Source organism: Lepus europaeus, chromosome 10 (genome assembly GCF_033115175.1).
Source record: "Lepus europaeus isolate LE1 chromosome 10, mLepTim1.pri, whole genome shotgun sequence".
In the NCBI taxonomy this organism is placed as follows: Eukaryota; Metazoa; Chordata; class Mammalia; order Lagomorpha; family Leporidae; genus Lepus; species Lepus europaeus.
Window position 1 is genome coordinate 72,559,010 of NC_084836.1, and position 27,491 is coordinate 72,586,500.

At 40.9% G+C, this 27,491-nt stretch overlaps 2 pseudogenes; both read right to left on the reverse strand.

Moving 5' to 3' along the window:
- Positions 1 to 1,959: 1,959 nt before the first annotated feature.
- On the reverse strand, positions 1,960 to 3,597 carry LOC133768093 (nuclear receptor corepressor 1-like; annotated as a pseudogene).
- Positions 3,598 to 20,651: 17,054 nt separating this feature from the next.
- LOC133767796 (cytosolic iron-sulfur assembly component 2B-like) lies at positions 20,652 to 21,129 on the reverse strand (annotated as a pseudogene).
- Positions 21,130 to 27,491: the final 6,362 nt, after the last annotated feature.

Consider the following 27,491-nt stretch of genomic DNA (forward strand, 5'->3'; position numbering starts at 1 on the left):
GACTTGGGCCATCCTCCACTGCACTCCCTAGCCACAGCAGAGAGCTGGCCTGGAAGAGGGGCAACCAGGACAGGATCGGTGCCCCGACTGGGACTAGAACAAATACTATATTTCTTTCTGTGGTAACTAATAGCATACCTAAAAGATAATCTATAGGTCAAAAACTGACACTTTGAGATGCGATGATTTTGAACAACTACTATCTCAACTGTGGAAGGACAGTGTTTTTTCCCTTCATACAATTTGTGTAACTATTTAGTATAAGGTGAATTCTATGAGTATGAATTTAACTGAAAATAGATCTTTGTAAAAACCAAGAATGAGAATAGGAGAGGGAGGAGGAAGAAGGGTAGGAGTGTGAACTGGTAGGAGCATAGGGTGTGAAGGATCACCATGTTCCTAAATTTGTATATTTGAAATGTATGAAGTTTGTATTCCTTAAATAAAATTTAAATAAAAGAAAGTGCAGCAGAAGCTACAACATGGGTCAAGTGCCTGTATTCTTCAAGACACTAGAGCCAGGTGGCTATGTCTAAAAATAAAAACAAGATTTATATCAGGCAGCTGTTTAACTTTCATTCTGGTGTGTTTTTAATTCAGTAAATGACACTGGGTCCTAGAATATGCAATGTATTAAGCAGTAGAATGCTTGTGCATTCTTCCTTTTTCATCTGTTTATGTTTAAATTATCACACAGCTGGCATACCTCATTTGTGTGAATTTTGTGTGACACATACTAAGTGTAGTAAGTTTATTTCCCACTCTTAACCCCATCAGGGGAGAAAAATATCTGGAATTTAACTTTTACTGAAATTTAAACAAACTTTATTAAGTGGATTGTGACAAGATTATAAATGATGCAAAAACATTTTAACATTTGGGCCATCAACTTAAGAAAATGATTTTCTTATACAAATATATTTACTTAGTTTTTAAAAAGGGATATATTCTGTTCTCATAAAGTCCTCAGAATTAAAGCATACTGAACAGGAAAAAAAATGAATGCAACTAAATGCTAAGGCAAAACATCTTTTTTTTTTGATATGCCATAGCTATGGACAGGGAAGTCAAATTTATTTCAAAACAAAAGCTTTGTTGGGCTGCATCAAATGCAGGAGAAAAGGGATACCTAGGGGCGTGGTTAAATCACCAGTGTGCATAACAGTGAGGTATGCCTCAAGTAAGCCTTTAAAACTTTAAAAACTGAACTAGAACATACCCATGCAGTAATATTTTTTCAGTGCTACTAATGAAAACTTAAAGCTTGCACTGGGAATTTACAATGTGGCAGAAAGTTCATCGCTCCTGCCTTTGACCCTAACGTACAGACGTCATGACAGGGTCTGTGTTAAAAACATTTCCACAGATTTTAAACATCACTGGGAAGCTAAATTCAGAGGAAACAAAATCAGATAAATTACAATGCCCGTGACAGCCAACATTATGTATCTGGGCTGTATGAGGTGTGTGGGTTTTTTTTGTTTTGTTTTGTTTTTTTGTTTTGTTTTGCTTTGTTTTTTAAGAAGGCTAGGGTTAAAAAGATAGACAAAAAGATCTTTAAAAAATTACCCCCTGAGTTGATGCGTTGATTTGAACATAAGTACACCAGATACAACAGCAAGGGCCTACACTGCAAAAAGGTCATCTATTTACATGAGTGATTTAAAGACATTATGGTTTTCTTTACAAACAGATGTAGGAACAGGAATTGTCCACTTTTAAAAACTCTACATTTCAACCCTCCACTATTAGAATCCACAGAATTGCGGCATATCAAAGGCTATTTTCTGTTTCTTCCCGTTTGATGCTCCAAATGAATTTCCATCATTTCTCCATCATCTATGGCCCTGGTTCTCCTGAAAAGTCTCTGGGCACAAATCATATGGGCAGGTTTTTGACCTGCAATTAAAATACCTGAGAACGAGCCCCTCCCCATGCTGTGTCCCCGGACTCTGTGGTTCAGTCATCACTGTCCGACAGCGGGGCGGGCTCTCGCTCCCAGATCCTGTTCTGTTGGTGAGGAGCTGCCTGGTTCACAGCAGAGGGGGCACAAGCGATTGGTGTTGGTGGCGTGCTGCTGAGCATCCGCAGTGTCAGGGGGTTATAAGGGAACTGTGTTGAGCCTGTTGAAGATGGCCTGTCTTCCCAGGCCCACCCTGGCGTCTGCCTGTGGTAGCCCCTCTCAGAATGCACAGAGGAGACCAAAGAGGGCCATTCACTTCCCAGGTAGGCTTGCCCAAGGATGGGAGATTTTGATTTCCTACTGTTTGACTTGCTAATCAGCTTTGGTTTGCAAACGCCTCCTGAATGAGGTGATGGGTCCCCTCCTCTCTCCATGTCTCACTACTGGTCACAACTGATGTGCTGGTGTCACCAGGCACTACTCCCACAGTCTGCGACTGGACCACTCCGTGCTCCTCTACTTTGTCATCAAAGCTCCCCATGAGAGCCTTCCTGATAATGTCTTCTAGACCAAGATTACTGGCAGGATCAGCAAAAGAATGGCCTCGAGAGCCAACCGAGCCTGATGTGGTAACCGCTGGCAGATTAAAGATCTCAGTTCCTGGCTGAGCTGCTGCCATATCAGAGTCACCTCCACCAGAGGAGTTCAACTTACGAAAAATCTCCTGCTTCTTTGATTTAACCATGGGTGATGTGTTTTCAAGCTTGGTGAAGAATGAAGGCAAGCAGCTAATACTGCCTGGTGAGCGGGAATCACTCCTCTGCTCCGAAGGCTCAGCTCACCGCTGAGACAAGAGCAGCATGCTTTCCTGCTTCTCATGCACAACTGGAACCTGGGTGGGGAGATGGGCTCGTAGGGCTCTGAGAGACATGACTCCTCTCTGGGGATTTTCCAGGCCTGCCTCCCCGGGATTTGTCCACAAGATTTTCTGGAGAAACTCTGGAACCTGGCCTCTGATGGTGAACAGACTGAGATTGGGACTCGGGGCTGTAACGACTTGATGTTTTAGACCTCACAGGCGTTGACACCAAAGCAGAGGGTGAATTTTGGAATGTAGAAGTGGGAGGTTGCGGGGGAGTCTGCGAGGGAACTTGATTTCTAGCAAAATCCTGTGTGATAATTTGACATATGTGATCAGCAAGTGTGATGAGCCGACGGGTCCTGGGCACTTGCCCCAACCCCTCTGCCTGTGAGGAAGGGGGCAGCTGCTGCTGTGGAGATGGTGACTCCTGCTGTGGTCGATAGTGATGTAATGGTCCTTCATACTGTCTGCCTGGATCGTTTTCGGCTTGATTTGCCTTAACAATCTCCGGCTGATAGGCCTGCAGTTTTTCCTGGGGCGGTGCAGGTGAGCTGGCAGGACTTATGACCTCAGTAGCATCGCTAGTTGTTTCATACCTGTGAGAAGACAAGCTACTGGAAGAGTCTGAACCTTGAGAGCCACGTTCCCTTGCATCCTCGTCCGAGGCAATTTGCCGGGTGATGATCACGTCTATGAAGTTAGCTGCAGTAATGGTGGTCTTCCCTCTGGTCCTGAGCTCTTCCTCATATCTGGACTTTGGAGGAGGCCCTTTATCTTTCCCAGCCTCAGAATAAACTACTGAAGAGTGAGGCTGGGGCTTAAGGCAAAACATCTTGCCAAAAGTAATGAAAACAGAGTATACACTACATATGAAATGCAAAAATTCATAGGCCAGTAAGATGACAGTTTATTAGCAGTTGTGTTAAATGTACCACATAAAGATTGTTTTTCATATTACAGCATTTCACTGGGATAGCAGTACATTCCATTTATGTATTTCATTTTAGCTCATGTGCCTTTGGATTCTTACAACTACTAGTTATCTCACTGTCACAAACACTGGTGAGCCTATTGAGTGATTGGGACCTTTCATTGTATTTGGCTATGTTTACACTTTTAGCTAGAAAAGGTGGTGTTGTTAAATTAGAATGACTCACCTTTTATACTGCAAAGGCACTTTTTGATATGCATTGAATCAGAGGATTTCAACAAGTTCTTTTTTTATTTTATATCCTGAACTTTATTGAATTGATTTTTTTAACATTTATTTAATGAATATAAATTTCCAGTATACAGCTTATGGATTACAATGGCTTCCCCCTCCCATTATTCCATCCCACCCGCAACCCTCCCCTCTCCCGCTCCCTCTCCCCTTCCATTTGCATCAATATTCATTTTCAATTCTCTTTATATACAGAAGATCAATTTAGTATAAAGATTTCAACAGTTTGCACCCACATAGAAACACAAAGTGAAACATACTGTTTGAGTACTAGTTATAGCATTAAATCACAATGTACAGCAAATTAAGGACAGATGAGGAGCAAGTGCACAGTGGCTCCTGTTGTTGACCCAACAAATTGACACTCTAGTTTATGGCGCCAGTAACCACCCTAGGCTGTCGTCATGAGTTTCCAAGGCTATGGAAGCCTTCCAAGTTTGCCGACTCTGATCATATTTAGAAAAGGTCATGAAAGACAGGGTGAGGATAGTAACCAATGATCCTGAGTGGCATTAACCAGGTCTGAACAATTATGCAGCATTAAGTGGGGAAGAGGACCATCAGTACAACCAGGTTGGGAGTAGAGCCATTGATGGTAGAGTAGAGGTTATGATTACAAAGGAATGAGGCCCAAGTGCGCTAGACAGGGTCTAGAACAAAGGACAGAGTCATTATTAGAGGAGCTAAGAAAGGTGCTGTCTAAGCTACAATTAAGTTTTCTGATTGAGAGGCAAATAGAACCTGATACAAGGGGATTGATAATAATCTGTTGGGCTTTAGGCCTTGTAAGTTAAGCGGCCCAGACCTATCTATCTCTTCAAATGGGGTATATCCTAAGGGAGGTGTGAACCTCCTAGGCGAAGGCACTCTGTTGACTTTCATTACTTGGCTGGCCTGGGAGGAGAGCTGGCCAGGTAAAGGCAGGGGGCATCTCTAACAAGAAATTTACAGTTCTGCCTGCAATGTTGCTAACCCTACTTGGCCATCCCCTCAGCTGCAGTGGTCACTTTGGAGGCTGGGCTGAGTGAAGGGCTTTTCAGCTTAGAGCCAATAAGATCTGTGGCCCTGACCTGGGCATCCTTCGACTCCAGGGCAGGTCCATTTCCAGTGATCCAACTCTTGGCAGAGCTGCCAGGGCTCTTCACAAGCTGACTTCTGCTGAAGCCCAGGCTTACCACATTGAAAGCCACTGCAGTGGACTGGCCTGTTGGGTCTCCTTGAGGGCAGATCACTGTACAGATCAGCCATTAATAGGCCTGCCACCCATTGCTTCTGATGCCTAGCTTTCTTTTCCTCCTGGTTTTTGTTAAAGCAGACCAGAGGATGCAAGTCAAGGGAGTGCCCAAGTCCCATCTCTAAACTTTGGTGGCCTGAACTACACGTCTATAGTCACAGGCATGTTCTGTAGTAGTTTTTCTAAGGTAGACAATGCCCATGAGGAAAATTATATTCTCACTTTAAAACTTTCTTTCCCTTTGGTCTGAAAGGGAGGTTTTTTCTACTTACTGTTTACTTCACTGATGGCTAAGTAAATCTAGCTATGAGATTACTATTTAAGTTCTTATTTTGGCTATGCTATTACAAAAAATGTTAGCCATCTCTTTTATAAGGTCTAAAGATTAAATTGTGTGTCCTACAGATTCCTTCATAATAGAATTAGTTTCCTACCTTGAAGAGAATAGAGAAATGAAAGAACAAGTTGGGCTTAGAATAGAGAAATGTGGGAGCAAGTCCTAGATCACTTGCTGACAATAGCAATATCACATGAATACTTAGCAAACCGTTTCAACCATTAGATAACAACTTAAGAAAACATTTACCAGAAGGTCCAATGCCTTCTATAAATTTTAAGAATCATGTATTTGGAAACACCTCTTAAATATCTAACATGGTGTAGTTTGTTTAACCAGTAAACTTAAGCACAACCATATAAAATGTTTTTAGTTTCTTTCTAACAACAAGTTTAAAACATATGATACACAGATTCAGGTCACACAAATTAAAATGTATCTTTGATTAATTTTAGCAGCTTAAATTTATGGATAATCTTATCTATAAGCCATTTAAAATAAAACTCTTAATATAATTTCCCCATGTGGACATACAATATGTACACACATATAACATAACATAATAGACCAATATAGCAATTTTAATAATAGCTTTTAAAATCTTTAACTCTTTTTGTAGATTGCCAATTGGTTTGAATTGCTTTTTTGTTTTTAGTAACCTCAGTTAACCATACTTTCTCTCAGTTGGTACTGTTAATACATTATTGGCTTCATCTGTTTACAGAGCCATCCCAAAGAACTGAATACAATAGAAGTGGCTGGAAAAAGTCCATAGGAACCTATAGGAGGACAGCTAAACACAGAACCAACAACGCTTTAGTTTTATGAGCAGCCAATCATATATAACTGTGGATGACAAAAGACTTTAAGTTGCCATGTTTAAAATTATAAACTCATCAACCAACAAGAGGCACTTGCTTACTTCACAGTATTTTTGAAAGCACCTACCTGTAGGATTTTACAAGTATATAACCCTTTAGGCCTCTGGGGCTTTCTCATTAAGATAACTATCATGTCTAGTAACACAAGATCATTAGACTTTTTAATTCTCAAACATTTGTATTAATAACATTTTCCATTATAGAAACGTAAAGTTTGGTACCACATCACATCTTGACAGTACTTCTAATATAATCCAAGTAGCCTGATTAGTTGGTGTCTCTATAAGATGAGAAACATGGGTCCTTTGATTTTTTCAGTTGGGCCCAAACTGGAAAAACCAAAGTCCAGGATTTACTGGAAATTTTAGAGTCCAGATTGTTTGAAACTTTGATTTTTTGAATGCCTGTCAAGAATGCCAAGAAGGCTCAAAATCCAAAATATCTGGTTGAAATAAGATTCCTTAAAATCATGACATAACATAGACCAAATTTGATCATTGTTATAAGGTGATTATTCAAATCTTTGAAAATAAGCACATATTTAAATAACCCATAGCTCTTAATAAAAATTCAGCTGTTTTTGAACAATTAGAATTTAACAGACACCAAGAGAACATAATAGATTACTTTAACACATTGCTTTAACAGAGCATCAGAGTTTAATTCTATGTCAAAGAGAAATTGAGCTTCCTGTGATCTTTTGCTGTGAGGTTTCCTTCCTTTACCTTCTTTCATATTGGTGACCATGTTTCTGTGTTTCTGTGTGTAACACATCTTTAAGCATCTTTTGCAGGGCAGGATGAGTGGCAACAAATTCTTTCAGTTTCTGTTTGCTATGAAAAGTCTTAATTACACCTTCATTCACAAATGAGAGCTTTGCAGGATATAATATTCTGGGCTGGCAGTTTTTCTCTCTTAGTACCTGGGCTATGTCTCGCCATTCCCTTCTAGCTTGTAGGGTTTCTGATGAGAAGTCTGCTGTGAGTCTAATTGGAGATCCTCTAAGAGTAATCTGACGTTTCTCTCTTGCACATTTTAGGATCTTTTCTTTATGTTTCACTGTGGTGAGTTTGATTACAATGTGTCGTGGTGAGTATCTCTTTTGGTCATGTTTATTAGGGGTTCTATAAGCTTCCTGTACTAAGATGCCTCTGTCCTTCTCCAAACCTGGGAAATTTTCTGCTATTATCTCACTAAAAAGGCCTTCTAATCCTTTCTCCCTTTCCATGCCTTCAGGAAATCCTAGAACCCGAATGTTGGTTTTTTTTAGTGTATCCTGTAGATTCCCGACAATATTTTTTAGATTTCTAATTTCTTCTTCTTTTCTTTGGTTTGCCTGTTTCCTTTCCTGTTCTCTGTCTTCTAAGTCTGATATTCTCTCTTCTGCTTCACCCATTCTGTTTTTTAGGCTCTCTAATGTGTTTGTCATTTGATCTATTGAATTCTTCATTTCATTATGATTTCTCATCACTATCACAATTTCTTGTTCTACTAGTTGTTTCATTTCATTTTGATTCCTCCTTAATATTTCATTTTCATGAGAGAGATTTTCTATCTTGTCCATTAAGGATTTCTGTAGTTCAAGAATTTGTTTTTGAGAACTTCTTAATGTTCTTATCAATTTTTTGAGATCTGCTTCTTCCATTTCTTCTATCTGATCATCTTCATAATCTTGAATTGGGGTGTCTTTTTCATTTGGGGGCATCATAATGTCTTCCTTGTTCTTGTTACCTCGGTTTTTGCGTTTGTTGTTTGGCATGTTGGAGATATTTGGTTTCTTCACTGTGGTGTTTTTTCTTGTTACACTATGGCTCTATATTAAGTGGACTGTCTGCTTTCAGTGGAGCCTTAGAGGCTTGAGATGAGTGTGGCCTGAGAGCTGGGTTTGGTTCCTCAGGGTTGAGGGTGTGTCAAAGATGACACTCCCAGGTTAGGCGTGATAAATCTCTCTTTCTTTCTTTTTTTGATTCAAAAGGGAAGTAATTCCGCACAGATGAATGTAATTGGAGGTAGTTAGCAGGCAAATGATATACCCACAGGAGCCAGAGATTGGAAGCTCTTTCCCAAGGACCACACAGGGAATCTCTGCTGCCCTCGGTGTGGGCTCCAATTCTCCTGCAGTCTCCCACTGGGTTGCCAAGTTAGATGCTAATCTCCTGTTATTTCACCCCTCTCCCCAGAGTCAGGTTTTTCTGCTAGGCTCAGGGCCGGTGCAGACCTGAGGTCGCCCTGCTTATGACGTATGTCAAAATGGCGCCTGCTCTGCTCTTTGTCTTGCTCGCCTTTGAGAGGTGAGCAGAGAGAGAGAAACTCGTGTCCGTATCGGTCACTTTTTTTTTTCCTCTCTCTCTCTTCTAGTTATCCTGGTGAACTTTTCCCCACGGAGTTTCAAGCCTCGTTCCCTCTAGTCTCTTCTTTCCGCTTGCCCGCTGGTGTCTTGGGCTATTGAGGTTCGGCTCACCTCATGTTCCAGCGCTGGTGTGTTGATTCTGCTGCTGGTGTCCCAAACTTGGGCTCCCACGCTCTCCACGCAGGTCCACTGTGAATCACTAGTTCCGGAAGAGTTTCCTCTGCTGTTTCTTCACCTACTCTTCCTTGACCCTGCAGTATCCACTTTTATCAAACTGTCTCTCCCCCCGGACTAATAGTGTGCTCCCTTCCTATTCCACCATCTTGCCTCTCTCTCCTTCAACATGTTCTATAGTTGCTTGGTTCTTTTGAGATGTATGTACAGTAGAACCCTTACAAACATATAAACCTTGAATAGAAACACATTTTTGGTTGCATTTGAGAGCCTTACAATATTTTGCTTGAAAAATGTGTATTTTTCTGCTAATTTAATTTGAAAGCTACTAATTTATAATGTCTTGATAGTTGAAATGGGTAGTTTCAGATCCTCTGATGTAATTTCTGCTACTTCTTTTTCACCAGATTCTTTAAAATGTTATTTAAAAGTCTCAAGACTACAGCTTAAATATCTTTGGTCATATTCAGTGCTTGTCAGGATGTGATGATCTGATGGCAATAAGCCATGTTTCCTACAATTTATCACAATTAGAAAATGTAGCTTTTAGTTTGGCCCTATTGTGCATAAAGTGTTAGCAATTTCTGCCTTTATTTAATAATTCTATATCCCATCATAACTCAAAAGGTTAAAGTTATCAAAATAATGAATGTGAAGTTGTAATTTTTAGCTCCATTTTTTATAAAAAACATTGAATGGCATGTTATAGCAACTTCCATTTTATAGTTTCATGGTACTTACCATAAATGGAATTGATGTCAAATGTCATGATAGCTTTCTAACTTCTGATGTTTTGTTATTTCACTATTGACAATTCAACTTCTTGCAGACTTGGTGGCAGACAGCCTTTCAGGGCTCGATTCCTTGAAAAGCAGCAGTTTGCCTTTATGTGTCTGCTTCAACAAAGACATCCTGCTTTGTACACATGTGCATAAGCACAGCACTGGCTCACTTAGAGAATGAGGGGCTTTGTGTACATGATTAACATTAAACTTTGTGCTGCTGTCAGGATTATTGTCATTTTAATCTAGAGATGAGGCTGTGAAAACCAGCAAGATTGATTTCATTAACAAGGAAAATCTCATTGCCAAAGATTAAATAAAAAATAAATGGATATTTTGGTCACTTGATTAGACATAATTATTTTATTGTGTTTATTTCCCTCCTATTAAGCTGTTGTTAATATTCTGTATAAAAATGATATTGGTAATTTTTAAAGATGATATTTTAGAGTGAATTCACTTCCTGTGATGATGATAGGCTTAAAATTTTGAGCTTGCTCTGAGGGAAATAAATAGGCTTGGATCAGTTTATTTCATATAATTTTTTCTTAGTATGCTGATGGCAAGGGAAAGCAAGCTCATACTGAAAAGGAAAGCAACTGATGAAGTAACAAGGTTATCATCTTTCTTTCTCTTATTTTCCATTTCATTAAAATCAATAGTGAGACTAGAAATGTGAAACAATTTCAGCTACTCTCAAGACCTTTTATTTGCAAAAGGAAACAAAGTAATGTCATCATTATTTAACTTGTAGGATGATGCTTCGAGTGATTCACTTTAAAAATCCCTAAAAGATAGTATTCAAAGGGCTGAAATTTTCTAAATGAGGCTAAAACAAATTTAATTGACAAGGAAAATCTCATTGCCAAGGACTAAATGGTTTAATGGTTTACATTATGCTGTGATTTGAGGAGATTCTTTCTGGTTTTTTTTTATTATATTTTTTAGGGTCTTAGAGTGTTATTTGTATGATGTACCATAAAATAACACTAGTATGGCATTCATCATAGTCTAATCCTACTTCATAGTGTCTATATTAACCTTTGGAGATCTTTCTAGTATTTCATTTAACCAATATGGAGAAGATCTGTATGTTGTAAGATGCAGAGAAGTGGTTGAAGAGGAAGATATGGGAGCCACTAACACATTGACAGGCCTGCTTTGTGCTGCACATGGGACTTTACATGAGTTACTGTATCTAATGCTCACAAAAAATGGGAGGTTTCATGAGGCAGATGGGAGTGCTGTAGCATAGCAAGGAGACAGCATTTTTGACAGTGTCTTTTAGAAAAGACTACTTGGATCTAGGTTATTACTTTGAAGACCTAGAGAGTTGTTAGTTCTCAAGAAAATCAGATCTTGAGAGACTGACATGAAAGCTGAGAGGAAAAGGAGACAGCAGAATACATGCGTATAATTGTGTCTGGTTAGACATAGGTCAGAACTTGGACATGGATTGAATTATACATTTACTATCAGACTAGATCAACATTTGTCACTTGTGTGGCTTTTGAGAACCTATTGTTTATTTAGGGAAAAAAGGCTCTTCTACTGTGATTTTTAAAAAAGATTTATTTATTTATTTGAAAGAGTTACACAGAGAGAGGAGAGGCAGAGGCAGAGGCAGAGGCAGAGAGAGAGGTCTTCCATCTGCTGGTTTACTCCCCAAGTGGCTGCAACAGCCGGAGCTGCACTGATCCGGTCAGGAGCCAGGAGCTTCCTCTGGGTCTCCCACATGTGTGCAGGGGCCCAAGGACTTGGGCCATCTTGTACTGCTTTCCCAGGCCAAAGCAGAGAGCTGGACAGGAAGTGGAGCAGCTGGGTCTTGAACTGGTGCCCATATGGGATGCCAGCACTTCAGGCCATGGTATTAACCCACTGCGCCACAGTGCCAGCCCCTTCTACTGAAATTTAACCACTTCTCTGTGTAGCTGTCAGCCTGTGGAGCTGAAACCAGCTCTGGAAGGTGCTTTAGCACCAACTGTGGAGCTTTTCCCAGTGCCAGCTCAGGATAGAGCTGTCCTTCTTCTCCCTATAATGATATTTCTATAAATTTTATTCTTTCCTATTATTTGGTGTTTTATTTCTTCTTTTATTTATTACATTGAGTGAATTGCAATTTTATAGTCATTTGAAATTTTGCAGTTGAGGGGCACTAAGTGCATTCTTAATCCTGGCACCCTGGAGCACTGTGGGGCTGCATAGTGTTTTCATCATGGAGCAGAGGCTGGGCCCAGGATATAGGGAAAGATCAGGAATGAGCAAGTTCAATCCTTCAGCAACTGCAGAGCTGGAGTGGCTTTGCACTTAAATCTGGGCCTCCTCCATGATAAGCCCATCAGCAGCTTTAGAGCTGAGCCAGCTCTGAAAAATCCCAGAACATGACCTGCACAGGCTGTAGAGGAGCAGCTACTCTACAGCAGCTACGGCTCCAAGGCAGAGCCAGAGCCCAGGCACCTGCAATGCTTCTCATGGCACCATAATGGCTCATCTCCAATGCAAAATCAGGACACACTCCAAACTAGACTTAACAGAATCTTTCAGAGCAAGGTAGCTCCATCCCCAGGGCTAGCAACACCTCCACACTTAGGTCTGACCACAGTGGCAGAGCCCCACCCTGCTGTGACACCACATCCAGAAAGTACCAGTGTGAGCTTCAGAGCTCAAACCAGCTTCACTCCATGTCCTAAGAGAAGCAATTCTGGTACCGCTCCTGTGCTAGGACCAGACTCACAGTCAGAATCCATTGTGGTGCCAGCTCCAGATAATGCCAGTACCAGTGCCCAAACCAGAGACTTCCTGACACCTTTATTTAAGGGGATCCTTTATGGTGATTTTCTCTTTTCATGTTTTTAATGTATATTTTTATATCATAACAATATAAAATAGTTTACGTTCATAAAACTTGAAATCACACAATTCCTTGACATCAACTGCATTCACATACTGCAAACATCCCGTCTCGTTCCAAACATTTTTTTCCTATCTGCAATAGAAATCCTGTGCTCATAAAGCAGTCATTCCCCATTTCCCACTCCCTCAACTCCCTGAAAGCCATCATGTGAGAGCTACATCTATTCACTTATCTGTCTTCAATTTTGCATACAAGTGGAATGGTGTAATCTGTGCCGATTTGCAAATAGCTTTTTTTCCTCATACCATCACATGTTCATGGTTCATCTACATTGGCGCATGTATCAAATCCTTATTTTATGTTGGCTGAATCACAATCCATTGTAGGAATTCACATGTCATTCACACATGCACGACTGATAAGCATATATGCTTTTTTCCAACATCTTGCTAGATTCTGCAAGTTATATGTCTTGGAGGGTTTTCTTTCCTAAGCCCATTATGGATCTATCCTATACGTTCTTTGTCTTAGAAAGTCCTTGTGCTTTGTGGAACAAAGATAGTTATGTCTGTCCTGTCCTTTTACTATGTGGAAGAAGTGTTCCCTCTTCATAACACTCACATGCTTTGAAGAGTTCATCAATGCTTGATATTCCCTCATCTGTAGATGTTTGTATCCTCTTTTGGAATATTTTGTGAATAATGCTGCCATGAATATTGACAGATATCTGTTTAAACATCTGCATTTGAATCATGGGGGGTATGAATAGAGGGTGGAATACCAGGTGCAAATGGTAACCCTGTGCTTGACTTTCTGAAGGCCAACACATTGACTCCTCATGTGACTGCACCATATTGCTTCTCACCCCAAACAGTCCATAGCTTCCAATTTCTCATCTTTCCCCTGTGGTATTATATTCTGTTTTTATTTTTCCAGATTAATAACTTGTTGTTGTGTAGTCTGCCTTCATGTCACATCAAGCACTCTGGATCACATCTTCACAGGATTCTTGGCCATTTCTTGGTCTTAGAGAAATTTCTGCTCAGTTCCTTTGCCCACTTTTGGAAAGGTTGTTTCTCTTTTGATGCTCTGTGCTAAGAGGTCTTTATATATTTTAAGTATAAGACTCTCATCAGATCTCTTAATTACAAGTATTTTCTGCCATTATTGGATTTTATTTTTAACTCCCTCAAGGGTGTTCTTTTAGGAAAAAAATTCTTAATTTTTCATGAGGTACAAATTAGCTATTTTTCTTCTGCTGCTGTATCTGTGGTGTCATCGAAGGAACCATGGCAAATCATAGATAATGAGGGATTTCCCCTATGTTTTGTTATAAAGCTGTCATAATTTGAATGAATAAGTTTCTATCTTTGATTCATTGGAATCTACTTTTTGAGGGTGTTATGAGGTTCTAGCTTCAGGCTTTTGTCTGTGAATGTGTATTTAAATCCACTGCCTTATTTTTGAGAATTTATTTTTAGGGTAGACCTAGATTCACAACAAAATTGAAGGAATACAGATTTCCCATATACCTCATGACCCCACACATGCAAAACCTTTCTCGTCACAATTCCCAACCAGAGCAATAAATTTGTATAAAATGATGGATCTACATGGACACATCCAATGTCCATGGCTTACACTAAGGTTCACCTTTGGCATTGGCTGTTCTATCTGGACAAATATAAAATGACATGTGCACACAACTGTAGTATCACAGAGTCACTTCACTGCCCTAAAATCTTCTGAGCTCTACTTGTTCATCATTACCTGCTTTTGAACTCCTGGCAACCATGGACCTTTTCACTGCCTCCACCATTTGCCTTTCCAAGAATGTCATTGAATATACACTATGAAGCCTTCTCAGACTGTCTTCAGTTTGTCACATGCATCCAGGTTTCCTCTAGGGAGGTTGCCATTTAGCAAAGCAGATTGGTTACCACTTGGGGCATCCATATCCCATGTTACAGTACCCTATTCAAGTTCCTGTTAGTTTCATTTTGAACCAGCTTCCTGCTATTGTGCAATCAGGAAAGGTAATGGCTCAAATACTTGGGTCCCTATCACCCATGTGGGAAACCTAGATAGAATTCTTAGCTTTAGTCTAGCCCAGACCTGGCTGATGCCTACATTTGGGGGAAGAACGAATAAATGAATAATCTCCCACTGTTTCTCCCTGTCATTCAAATAAAATGAAATAAATAAAACAGGATTTTTTTTGAAAGGTAGAGTTACAGATAGAGAGAGAGACAGAGAAAACGATCTTCCTTTTGTTGGTTTACTCCCCAAATGGCCATTATGGCTAGCACTGTGCCAATCCGAAGCCAGGAGCCAGGAGCCAGGTGCTTCTTCCTGGTCTCCCATGTGGGTGCATGGGCCCAAGCACTTGGGCCATTCCAAGCATTGCCCTCCTGGGCAACAGCAGAGAGCTGGACTGGAAGAGGTGCAACTGTAACTAGAACCCAGCACCCATATGGGATGGTGGAGCCACAGGCGGAGGATTAACCAAGTGAGCCACGGTGCTGGCCCCTAAATAAAACAGTTTTAAAAGGTCATTATCCTCTGGCCTAAGTGCTTGGGCCCTGCACCTGCATGGGAGACCAGGAGGAAGCACCTGGCTCCTGGCTTTGGATCGGTACAGCGCACTGGCCATAGCGGCCATTTGGGGGGGGGTGAACCAAAGGAAGGAAGACTTTTGTCTCTCTAACTCTGCCTGTCAAAAAAAAAGGTCATTATCCTCTTCAAAATCTCCTCCATATGTCTGCATGACTGGACAGCACACTCCCTATACTACTGAATAACATTCAATGGTTTGAGTACTCAACAGTTTATCAATTTTCCTCATTTTTTCTCTATGTGTTTCTCTAATTCAATAATTTCACACAGTTGGTTTTAGGGTTTGCTGATTTTTCTGCTTGATCACACCTGTAGTTGTTCTCCATTATACTTTTTTTCAAGTCAGTTACTGCATTCTTTAGCTCCAGTATATCTGTTTCGTTCCATTTTATAGTTTCTCTTTCCTGATATTCTCATTTTATTCTTAGATCACTGCCTTCCATTTATTTTTGTCTGTGTTCTTTTGTACCATAGTGAATTTCTTTAAGATCCATATTCTGAATTATTTATCAGATAATTCATGAATCTCCATTTCTTTAGGGTTGATATTTTCTTCTGATCATTTGATTGGGATATGTTTCACTCTTTCTTCATTTGCCATGCTGTTTTTGTACATATAATAACACAGCCACCTCTCAATCTTTAGAGGAGTCTTTGGCTTTATACAGGGAAAAAATAATCACAATCAGCTGTTAGAAATTTTGGAGGCTCTAAGTCTTCTGTGTGGATGAATCTGCTGTGCTTAATGTGTTTTCTTTCCCAGTTAGAGAGGATTGTTGGTTTCTTTTCTGGAAGCTTGTAGACTGTTTCCCTCTCTGGTACCCAGCATTAGTACTGCTGATTCTCTGTTAGCACAATTGACTGAGTTCTTTTGTGGTCTGTGACCCCATGCAATCAAGGTAATTAGTTCCCTTAGTGCCCTAAATCAGGTGAGACAGACCAGACTTTCAGTCAGAATACCCCAAAACCAGAAAATTAAATTTTTTACCCCTCCCTACACAGAAACCATTTTATTGGATTTCCTCCTGTTTTTAACTGAGTTGGCTTGGGGGAAAGGCTGATGTAGTTGAAATGAAATGGCTTTCCCTGAATACTACAGTGTGGTTGCCTTGTGTTAGCTTATCTTTGAGCTTGGCTGGGACACAACTATCTAATAGTGTGTGTGTGTGCAGTTCTCATGAAGACTTTTTGAATTGTATATTGTTGCTGTTTTGGTAAATGAATGAAATCTGTGGTTTCCTATTCTATCTTGCTTGCTTTGGTAGGCCCCTGCCCTCTTTTTAAAATTACCCATTTTTTTTCAAAATTTTTATTTGTTTGAGGGAAAGATAATGGGGAGAAGAAGAGAGAAATATACAGAGATATCTTTCATCTGCTCATTCACTCCCCTAATGCCTGCAATGGCCTGGGCTCAGCCAAGTTAGTGTCAGGAGCCAGAAACTATATTCTGGTGTCCATGTGTGTGGCAGGAAGCCAAGGGCTTGAATGATTGTTGCTTTCCATGGTACAGATTAGCAGGAAGTGGAATATTTTTATTTAAAAAATATAAATTTCGGAAGTACAACTTTTGGGGGCCAGCACTGTGGTGCAGTAGGTTAACGCCCTGGTCTGAAGCACTGGCATCCCATATGGGTGCTGGTTCAAGACCCAGCTGCTCCACTTCTGATCCAGCTCTCTGCTATGGCCTGGGAAAGCAGTAGAAGTTACATGGACTCATTGGGCCCTGCACCCATGGGGGACCCAGAAGAAGCTCCTGGCTCCAGGCTTCAGATCGGAGCAGCTCTGGCTGCTGTGGCCAATTGGGGAGTGCACCATCAGATGGAAGACCTCTCTCTCTCTCTGTCTCTCCTCTCTCTGTGTAACTCTGACTTTTAAATAAATAAATCTTAAAAAAAAAAAGAAAGTACTAGTTTTGGATTATAGCGGTTTTTCTCCTTATAACCACCCTTCTACCCACATATCAGCCCATCTCCTACTCCCTTTCCCATCTCATTCTTCATTAAGATTCATATTTAATTATTTTTATATACAGAAGATCAATTTATTATATACTAAGTAAAGATTTCAACAGACTGCAATCACACGAAGTACAAAGTACTGTTTGAAGACTAGGTTTACCGTTAATTCTCATAGTACAACACATTAAAAACAGAGATCCTACATGGGTAGTAAGTGCACAGTGACTCCCATTGTTGATTTAACAACTGACACATTTATTTATGACGTTAATGACCACCGAGGCTCTTGTCATGAGCTGCCAAGGCTATGGAAGTCACTTGATTTCACAAACTCCGACTTTATTTAGACAAGGCCATAATCAAAGTGGAAGTCCTCTCCTCCCTTCAGAGAAAGGTACCTCCTGCTTTGATGGCCCATTCTTTCCACTGGGAACTCACTCACAGACAACTTTTATTTAGGTCATTTTTTTGCAGTGTCTAGGCTTTCCATGCCTGAAAAACTCTCATGGGATTTTTAGCCAGATCCAAATGACTTAAGGGCTGATTCTGCAGCCAGAGTGCTGTTTAGGACATCTGCCATTCTATGAGTCTGCTGTGTATCCCACTTCCCATGTTGGATTGTTCTCTCCTTTTTGAATTCTAACAGTTAGTATTAGCAGACACTGGTCTTATTTATGTAATCCTTTTGACACTTAATCCTATCTTTATGACCAATTATGAATATAAACTTATCACTTTAACTAGTAAGATGGCATTGGTATCTACCAATTTAATAGGATTTGGAGTCCCATGACACATTTCTGGCTCTACCATTAGGGGTAAGTCTGAGTGAGCATGTGCCGAACTGTATGTCTCTTCCCTCTCTTATTCCCACTCTTATTTTTAACAGGGATCCATTTTCAGTTAATTTTAAACCCCTAAGAATAACTTTGTGTTAATTAAAGAGTTCAGCCAATAGTATTAAGTAGAAAAAGAAAATACTGAAAAGAATAAAATAGTAAGCTGTTCCTCAACAATCAGGACAATGGCTGATCAAGTCATTCTTTCTCACAGTGTCAGTTTCACTTCTACAGGTTTCCTTTTTGGTGCTTGGTTAGTTGTTACTTAACAGGGAGAAAATATGATATTTGTCCCTTTGAGACTGGTTTATTTCACTCAACATGTTTTCTAAATTCCTCCATTTTGCTGCAAATGACCAGATTTCATTTAACTTTTTTACCACTGTGTAGTATTCTATAGAGTACATATCCCTTAATTTCTTTATCCAGACTTCTGTTGATGGGCATTTAAGTTGATTCCATGTCTTAGCTATTGTGAATTGAGCTGCAATAAACATTGAGGTGCAGAAAATTCTTTTATCTGCCAATTTAATTTCCCTTGGGTAAATTCCAAGGAGTGGGATGGCTGCGTCATGTGGTAGGTCTATATCCAGGTTTCTGAGGAAACTCCAAACTGTCTTCCATAGTGTCTTTACCAGTTTGCACTCTCACCAACAGTAAATTAGTGTGCCTTTTTCCCCATGTCCTCATCAGCCTCTGTTGTTAGTTGATTTCTCTATGTAAGGCATTCTAACCAGCCTGAGGTGAAGGCTCATTGTAGTTTTGATTTGCATTTCCCTGATGGCTAATGAGTGGTCTTGAACATTTTTTCATGTATCTGTTGGTCATTTGGATTTCCTCTTTTGGGAAAATGTCTATTTAGGTCTTTGGTCCATCTCTTAAGTGGGTTGTTTTGTTGTGGAATTTCTTGATCTCTTTGTAGATTCTGGTTATTAATCCTTTATCAGTTGCATAACTTGCAAATACTTTCTCCCATTCTGTTGGTTGCCTCTTCACTTTCCTGTTTCTTTTGCAGTACAAATTTTTCAATTTGATGTAATCCCAATTGTTAATTCTGCCTTTGACTGCCCCTGCCTCTGGGGTCTTTTCCAAGAAGTCTTTGCCTATGCCTATATCTTGCAAGGTTTCTCCAATGTTCTCTAATAATTTGATGGTGTCAGGTTGTAGATTTAGATCTCTAATCCATGTTGAGTGGATTTTTGTGTAAGATGTAAGGTAGGGGTCTTCATACTTCTACATGTGGAAATCCAGTTTTCCCAGCACCATTTATTAAATAGACTGTCCTTGCTCCAGGAATTGGTTTTAGCTCCTTGATCAATTATAAGTTGGTTGTAGATGATTGTAATGATTTCTGGTGTTTCTATACTATTCAATTGGTCTATCCATCTGTTTCTGTAATGTTTTTTGGATTCAATTTTATTGATTTCTTCTCTAATTTTAATTATTTCTCTTCTCCTACTAGTCTTGGGTTTGGTTTGCTGTAGTTTTTCTAGATACTTGAGAGGCACTGATAGCTCATTTATTTGGTGCCCTTTCAATTTCTTGATGTAGGCACCTATTGCTCTAAACTTTCCTCTTAACACTGCTTTTGCTGTATCCCATAAGTTTTGATATGTTGTGCTGTTATCTTCACTTGCTTCCAGAAAGTTTTTGATTTCTCTTTCGATTTCTTCTATGACCCACTGTTCATTCAGAAAAGTGCTGTTCAGTCTCCATGTGTTTGCATATGCTGTAGGGATTCCTGAGTTGCTAATTTCCAGCTTCATTCCATTGTGGTCTGTGAACATGGCTGCTCTACTTTCAATCCAGCTCTCTGCCATAGTCTGAAATAGCAGTAGAAGATGGCCCAAGTCCTTGGGGCCCTGCACCCACATAGGAATTCTGGAAGAAGCTTCTGGCTCATGGCTCCTGGCTTCAGATTTGCCCTGTTATGGCTGTTGCAGCCATTTGGGGAATGAACCAGAAGATAAATGATCTCCCTCTGCCTCTGCCTTTCTATAACTCCACCTTTCAAATAAGTAAATCTTAAAAAAAAAAAAAAAGAAAAGCACACATTACAGCCTCACAATATAAGGGCATCTTGCTAATAACCATCTTTTCAAGGTGCTATCTAAATTTCTTGGTATCCCTTCTTTACAATACATGTTTTTTTATCTTTAATTTTTTTCTTAAAAAGTGCAGTTTACCTTAAAGTATTCAAAAGAATTGGTATGCAGTTTTCAAGTCTACACAAGAATATGAATGTAAACTAAAGTTAAAAGGATGATACAATGCCTGAATATAATTATTTGTAGAACTTTCAGTACAAAACTAAAAAAAAAAAATAGTAGCTACATACTTCAAAGTAATCAAATTAGTGAGAATTCCATTCTTTAGGCCCTATATATGTATAGACATATACAGCCATTCAATTCCAAATATCAGTATTATAAAAAGGATAGTTGCAGATACTTTAATAATTACATCATAATCTTTAAAGAGCAAAAAATAGAAACCATTTTTTTAAATAAATTAAGGGTTTAGTACAAAATGCAAAACATTAGTTTCTCATTGTCGGTAACTGAAGAAATGGCTGTGCACTCTGCATGGAGCTGGGGACAAATGCTGGCGAGGCAGTAAGTCGGGGCCGGCAGCCAGGCTCAGGAGCAAGCCGACAAGCACTGATTCACAACCCCCAGCAGGTCCGTGTTCTCCAGCGCAACCGCTACCCACTCTTTATCCGTAAGCTGCTTGTTCGCTGCGTGCTCAGAGGCATGGGTCCCTGAAGTAATGTGCACATCCATCTTGAAAAGCTGGGGAAGAGACCGCAGTAGCTTGACCATGATGGACAGGCCAATAAAGGTGCCATGCTGCAGTGCGGAATAGTAGGGGTGAAGGCCACAGCCACTGTGCTCTCCGGGTCGCTAACCTGAACCCGGACTTGCTTTACTATGTTCAACTCAAGGGTCAGCCGATGCTCTGGATCATTGGTGGAGCGAATAAGATAGAAGAGCTCTCATGTGCGTCAATGCTATCTGGAACCTGCTCATCCTCCTCCCCCGCCGTCACAGGCCGCTCCCCTGAGCACTCATAGATGAGGTCCAGGAGGCCGCCCCCCATGCCGCCACCCACTATCATCGCGGCACTACTGAGCCAAACCCCAATCCGCGAGCGCTTTCCTTCCGACAGGCGCACTTCCGGGGAACAAAGGGGCCGTGGCGTGATAATGCGGTCGCGCTTCGCTGAAGGTGCTCGACCTGGCGTTTGAGAGAGAATGTGGATTCAGAGTGCTGGGTTCCTGGACCCGGAAAAATGCAGATCGCTCCTGCAGTGACGACCCGAAGGGAGCCCGGCGGTACTGGCCTTCCGAGCCCCTACAGACTGGAACGCAGAGGTCAGACAGTTCTAGGGGATACTAAAGACGGTCCGAGGTGGAGCCCGGCGCCACCTTCTGGGGGCTGTCACATTGGGCGCTCGCTCTCGTAGCCAGGCTGGGCCGCCCCTGCCTTGGCAGGGTTCTTGGTGTTTCTGAAACCCAGGAGACGCACCTCCCTCCCTGCTGCATCATAAAACCAGGAGTGCCTGGAGTTCCGTAGGAAGGTTTGCAAAGTGAATAAACGAGGGGAACGCTATCTGGTGGGAGAGGGGGACATGGACTACCCCCGGGATGAGTCCTTTGGAAGTGCCACGGCCACACGTGTGTTTCACACTTGACCTTAGCCGAAAGGCCAAGAAGCAATCATACGTGAGTTAAAAAAGGAGAGCCCTGGCAAAGCAGGGAGCGCATCTCAGAAACCCCAGACCGTGGGCAGCAAGGGCGGGGGGACCCAGTCAGCCGAAGCCATAATTTTTGATTACTTATTGAAGACTGCTAATTTTATAAAAATAGCACAAACACATCTTATTGTGTCTTATGACCTAGACTTTGGTTAACTTCCAAATTCAAAATTGAGATATAATTCTCTTTTACAAGTGTGATAGCTTTATTCTAAAGCTGAGAAAGGATAACGTTTTGTCAGACATTCCAGTTATAATATGAAAAAGATTTGCTACTGTGAGTACTCTATAGGAAGAAAATATCATTTTTCTTTCAAAATGTGTACATAGGTGTTTCCTAATTTCCATTTGCCAGACTTATAACGAGCAAGAACCTTGAATTAAGGTTCTTGGAAAATGAAGGTGAAGTTACCTCATTCCCAGGAACATAAGTTCCCAGAACATATGTTCCCAGAACATAAGCATGCCACAGGATTAAAAGTATCATAAAGACCAAAGTTCACAAGAAAAAGTTCATGAAATTTGTAAGTTTCCTGGGAAAATGAGTTTAAATCATCTTTTCCTGACGGATTGAAATGCCTAGCACAATACTGATTAAAAGTGAGAGTAGATATCCTTACCTTTAAAAAAAAAAAGATTTATTTACTTGAAAGAGTTACACAGAGAGAGGAGAGGAAGAGAGGTCTTCCATCCAATGGTTCACTCCCCAATTGGCTGCAACAGCTGGAGCTGTGCTGATCTGAAGCCAGAAGCCAGGAGCTTCTGGGTCTCCTACATGGGTGCAGGGGCCAAGAATTTGGGCCATCTTGTACTGATTTCCCAGGCCATAGCAGAGAGCTGGATCAGAAGCAGAGCAGCCAGGTCTCGAGCCGGCACCCATTTGGGATGCCAGTACTTCAGGCCAGGGCATTAACCCACTGTGCCACAGCACCAGCCCCTCCTTACTTTTATATAATGAATTATATACTTATAAATATATGGAGAGTTTTGTACTCTGGGATACAACACTTTTGATAAATGTTATATGCCTTAAAGACAATACTGAAATCTGTTTAACAATGATTTTGTCGAATGGGTGTTTCCTTGCAGTTCTATCACTATTGTCTTCAAGTATTTTGAAGTTTTGCTATCAGGAGCACTGACATTGGGCCAAGGTTGGGGCATAGTGGATTATGGCACCACCTAAAACATTAGCATCCCATATTTGAGCATGAGTTCTGTCCCAGATGCTGTTTATCACCCAACTCCATGCCAACAAACAAGGGAAGGAAACAAAATGTGTCCCAAGTACATGGACCCTGCCACCCCTGCAGGAGACCCAGATGGAGTTCTGGGTTCCTGGATTCAGCTTGGCCTAGCCTGACCCATCAAGGCCATTTATGCAGTGAACCAGCGAATAGATCTCTTTCTCTCTGCCTTTCCCACCAGAAACATAACCTTTCAAATAAAATAAAAATCTTTTTTAAAATGTTATGCTCTCCTGCTTGATTCTCCCCATTGTAACTGACAATTTAAACTCATTTAATGGGAATTATATTCTTTGTTTTGAAACTGACATTGCCCTATGCTAATAAAGGACTCTTTAGTGTTAACAGAGGGACTTTTACTTTTAATGTATTCATGTATTTATATTTAACATGTGTTTATACTGAGTAGCATATATTTATGTCTCACATTTGTATATATTCTGTTAAAACTGAAATTTAAGTTGCTTATCATATGATTGTACTTAATCAGATTACTTATGTGGAAGGATGTCTTATATTGTATTACTTCTTTGGTATTTCATCATAGACAATTTTTGGCACACACTTTTCTGCTTTTCTGTTGATACTTATGATTCTATTTTTACTTTTTTGGATAATTTGAATAACTCTTCTTCTGGCTATTTTCTGGTGGGTAAATTATGATTAGTAGCTTAATTTTTCATAATATACCTTGAAATGATTTCTAAGCATTCAGATTCTGATTTGTAAATTTAGTATAGGGAAGGAACATATGTGATGAATTAAAAGCACCTGAAAACAGTTAAAAGGTACACTTTTTGGCCTTATTAAAATGCACTCAAGCAAAAAATTATTTTATTTTGGTTTATGGACAGAGAGAGAAGAGTGGCCTTTCATCCACTGGTTCACTCCTCAAATAGCTGCAACAGCTGGGGCTGGGCCACACTGAAGGCAGGAGCCAGGAGCTTCTTCCAGGTTTCCAATAAGAATGCAGGGGCCCAAACACTTGGGCCATTTTCTGCTGCTTTTCTAGGACCATTAGCAGGAACTGGATCAGAAGTAGATTAGCTGAAACTCTAACCAGCACCCATATGGGATGCCAACATTGCAGGCAGTGGTTTTACTTCCTATGCAATAACGTTGGCCCCAAAATCAATGGTCATTTTTGAACAAGAAAATGACAGCCAACTTTTGCTTTAGAAGACTTTTAAGTATAACAATACAAAGGAAACATAAAAACATGGTACAAATACAAACTTTTGAACAAAAATGTTTTTCTTAAAATGCAGAGCTGTCATGATAGTATAAACCAGGAAGATGTAAACAAATCACTGAGAATCAAAAGTAAATAGAACTGTCTTATTTGGTTATTTGAAGAGTTAAGAGAAATCCTTTATTTTTCCTTCAGAAAAGATATCAAATTCATTCTAAGTTTAGATACACCATGGGCAAATCATTTGCTCTAATGAAAATAAAATACAAATCTTTATATACAAATCTTTGATGGTGGAAAATAAGGTTTAGGAAATTCCAAGATGGTTGATTAAGGAACAACATACTGCACTAGGCAAGGAAAGCACTCTCAGTGGAGAGTTAGAGAAAGCCACACTGGAAACTACAAAAGGAAGAGGACTACTGTAGACCTGTATAGAAGATGTGGATATGCAGTGCAAACAAGGACGCAACACACAACTGCAGGAGTCAAGAGCCAGAGAAGGTGGCAGCTTGGAGACAAAGGTGAGACCAGACAGCAGCAACCTGTGGTGATATGGCTGGATGGAGAGCATGCTGTGAGTCCAGACTGCAGCTGGACCAACTAGGGGCTAGTTAGTACCAGCAACTACTTACAAACCCAGTATAAATTAAAGGGGTATGTTTATCATCCCGTCTCCCCACAACAGCACCTGCTGTCTGGCTGAGAAAAGGTGGGTGCCGGCCGGCGCCGTGGCTCAACAGGCTAATCCTCCGCCTTGTGGCGCCGGCACACCGGGTTCTAGTCCCGGTCGGGGCACCGATCCTGTCCCGGTTGCCCCTCTTCCAGGCCAGCTCTCTGCTGTGGCCCGAGAGTGCAGTGGAGGATGGCCCAAGTGTTTGGGCTCTGCACCCCAGGGGAGACCAGGATAAGCCCCTGGCTCCTGCCATCGGAACAGCGCGGTGCGCCGGCCGCAGCGCGCTACCGCGGCGGCCATTGGAGGGTGAACCAACGGCAAAAGGAAGACCTTTCTCTCTGTCTCTGTCTCACTGTCCACTCTGCCTGTCAAAAAATAAAAAAAAAATTAAAAAAAAATTAAAAAAAAAAAAAGGTGGGTGCCATTTGAGGTTTGGGTGGCAGCTGCCAAAGTCTTTGTGCATGCACAGCAACTAGGTGAAGCAGGATGCCATCTGCTCAGTAGTACTGGCAGCAGTGGCAGGGAGAGTGCAGTATACAGACAGTGGCTCTTATGAACTTGTGTGATGCAGAGATTCTAATGGAAAGAAATATCTGCAGTACCTACTTTGAGTCAGACTGAAAGGACAGGTGGCAAGGCACCCATGTAGAACTGTGAAGCACCCCCAGTAAGACATGAAACAGGCTCTGGGGCTCAAGATGCTTCAGTGGTGCTATCTAGAAATATGCTTCTCTGTTCACTGGACAGGCTGGCAAGTTAGAGCAGAAACTATGTACACAGTGAATGTGGGAGCCGCATGTGCTGAGACCATGTGGACTCCATGGTTACATGAAAGCATGTGGGGTGTAGCTGCATCTCTGGGTTAACCACTGGGTGTGGATCCACATACTCAGAGCTCCTTAGATGCCTGGGGCTGGTCACTGGAGTGGGAACTGTGCTCACAGTGAGGGCTGCATAGATCATTTGTGTGGTTCATATGCTAATACTGATGAGTGTTGAACCTACTTGGGGACTAATACCTGGGCATTGTTTAGCTTGGAAGAAGAGGTGAGGGGGTGATCACATCAACTGAGGTGAACATTGATCCTTTCTGTTAAGAAGAGATCTACCATACCCAACTTAGTTGTACTGGATACTCATCACATGCTGGAGCACTGAACAGAGCTCCCTGACTACATCCAGCATACAACCCTTGGTATTCACTGAAAGTGCATATATTCTGAAAGCCACAGAGGCGTAGCTGAAAGATAAAGGTCATCAGAGGAAAAAGCCAACTAACTCCACAAATGCCTAAAAATAAACACAGAAATTCAAGAAACAAGAATAAGAAATACATTATGACCATCCCAAATGTCGGGGCTAGTGGCCCTGGCCCGACATGAGATGCAGCAGGATGAGGCTGTCCCTTATCTAATCCTGTTTCCTGTGCTTTTGTTCTGTAGGCACAAGATTTTTCATCCCACATTCCTGCAGGCAGGATGTGATTTCTGATGAAGGTTTATGATGTTCTTTGCTCTATCTCCAGAGCTTGTACCCTGATCTTTGCTACCTTGTAAACTTGTTTCGTTCCTGTGCTATGCATGATTGCACACAATGAATGTTATCTGTATGGGGCCTGGGGTATATATCCTTGTGTTTCTTGGTGCTCGGTGCTGGAGGCTGAAGTTTCCCCAGGGAGACGGCCTCCAGTCCCTCATCGCCGGGCCCCCTACTTCGGCTTGGAATGCGATGAGGCAAGAAATGTGGTGATGAATTGACTGAGTGCTGCGTCTCCGTGTGGTTTGTCGGGTGGCCTCCAACACCAAAGGAACAAAATATTTCAATGTAAATATGCAAAGATGAAGAGATTTAAAAAATTCTGGAAATGGAATTCAAAAGATTGATCATAGCATTACTCAAAGGCAATCAGAAGCAATTCCACAAACTAAAGAAAACCATACATTACATGAATGAAAATTATCACCATGAGATTGAGATTTTAAAGAGAAACCAAAATGAAATATTAGAAATAAAGAATTAAATAGATCAAATGAAAAATGCAATGGAAAGTTTTGACAACAGACTTAAGGCAGAAGAAAGAGTATCTGAGTTACAAGACACCTGCAGCACTGGCATCACATATGGGTGCCAGTTCAATACCTGGATGCTCCACTTTTGATCTAGCTCACTGCTAATGGGCCTGGGAAAGCAGCTGAAGATGGTCCAAGTCCTTGGGCCCCTGCACCCACCTGGGAGACCTGGAAGAAGCTCAAGGCTCCTGGCTTCAGATCAGACCAGCTGTTGTGGCCATTGGGGGAGTGAACCAGCATAGCTCTCTCTGAACCAGACCCCTCTCTCTCTCTGGCCTCTTCCTATGACTCTCTGTAACTCTGCCTTTCAAATAAATAAACTAAAAAAAATATGAAAGCAGAAAAATCCTCCAGCAAAATACAAAAGAAATCCAAAGAAAATAATGGGAATATTTATGAAAAAATGACAGAGCAAAGTCATTACTTATCAATATTCACTTTGAATGTAAATGGCCTCAACTCTCCTGTCTAAGGGATCACATACATAAGACCAAGTGTCTGGTAATAACAATAGATAGAATTAAAACAGAGAGAATATT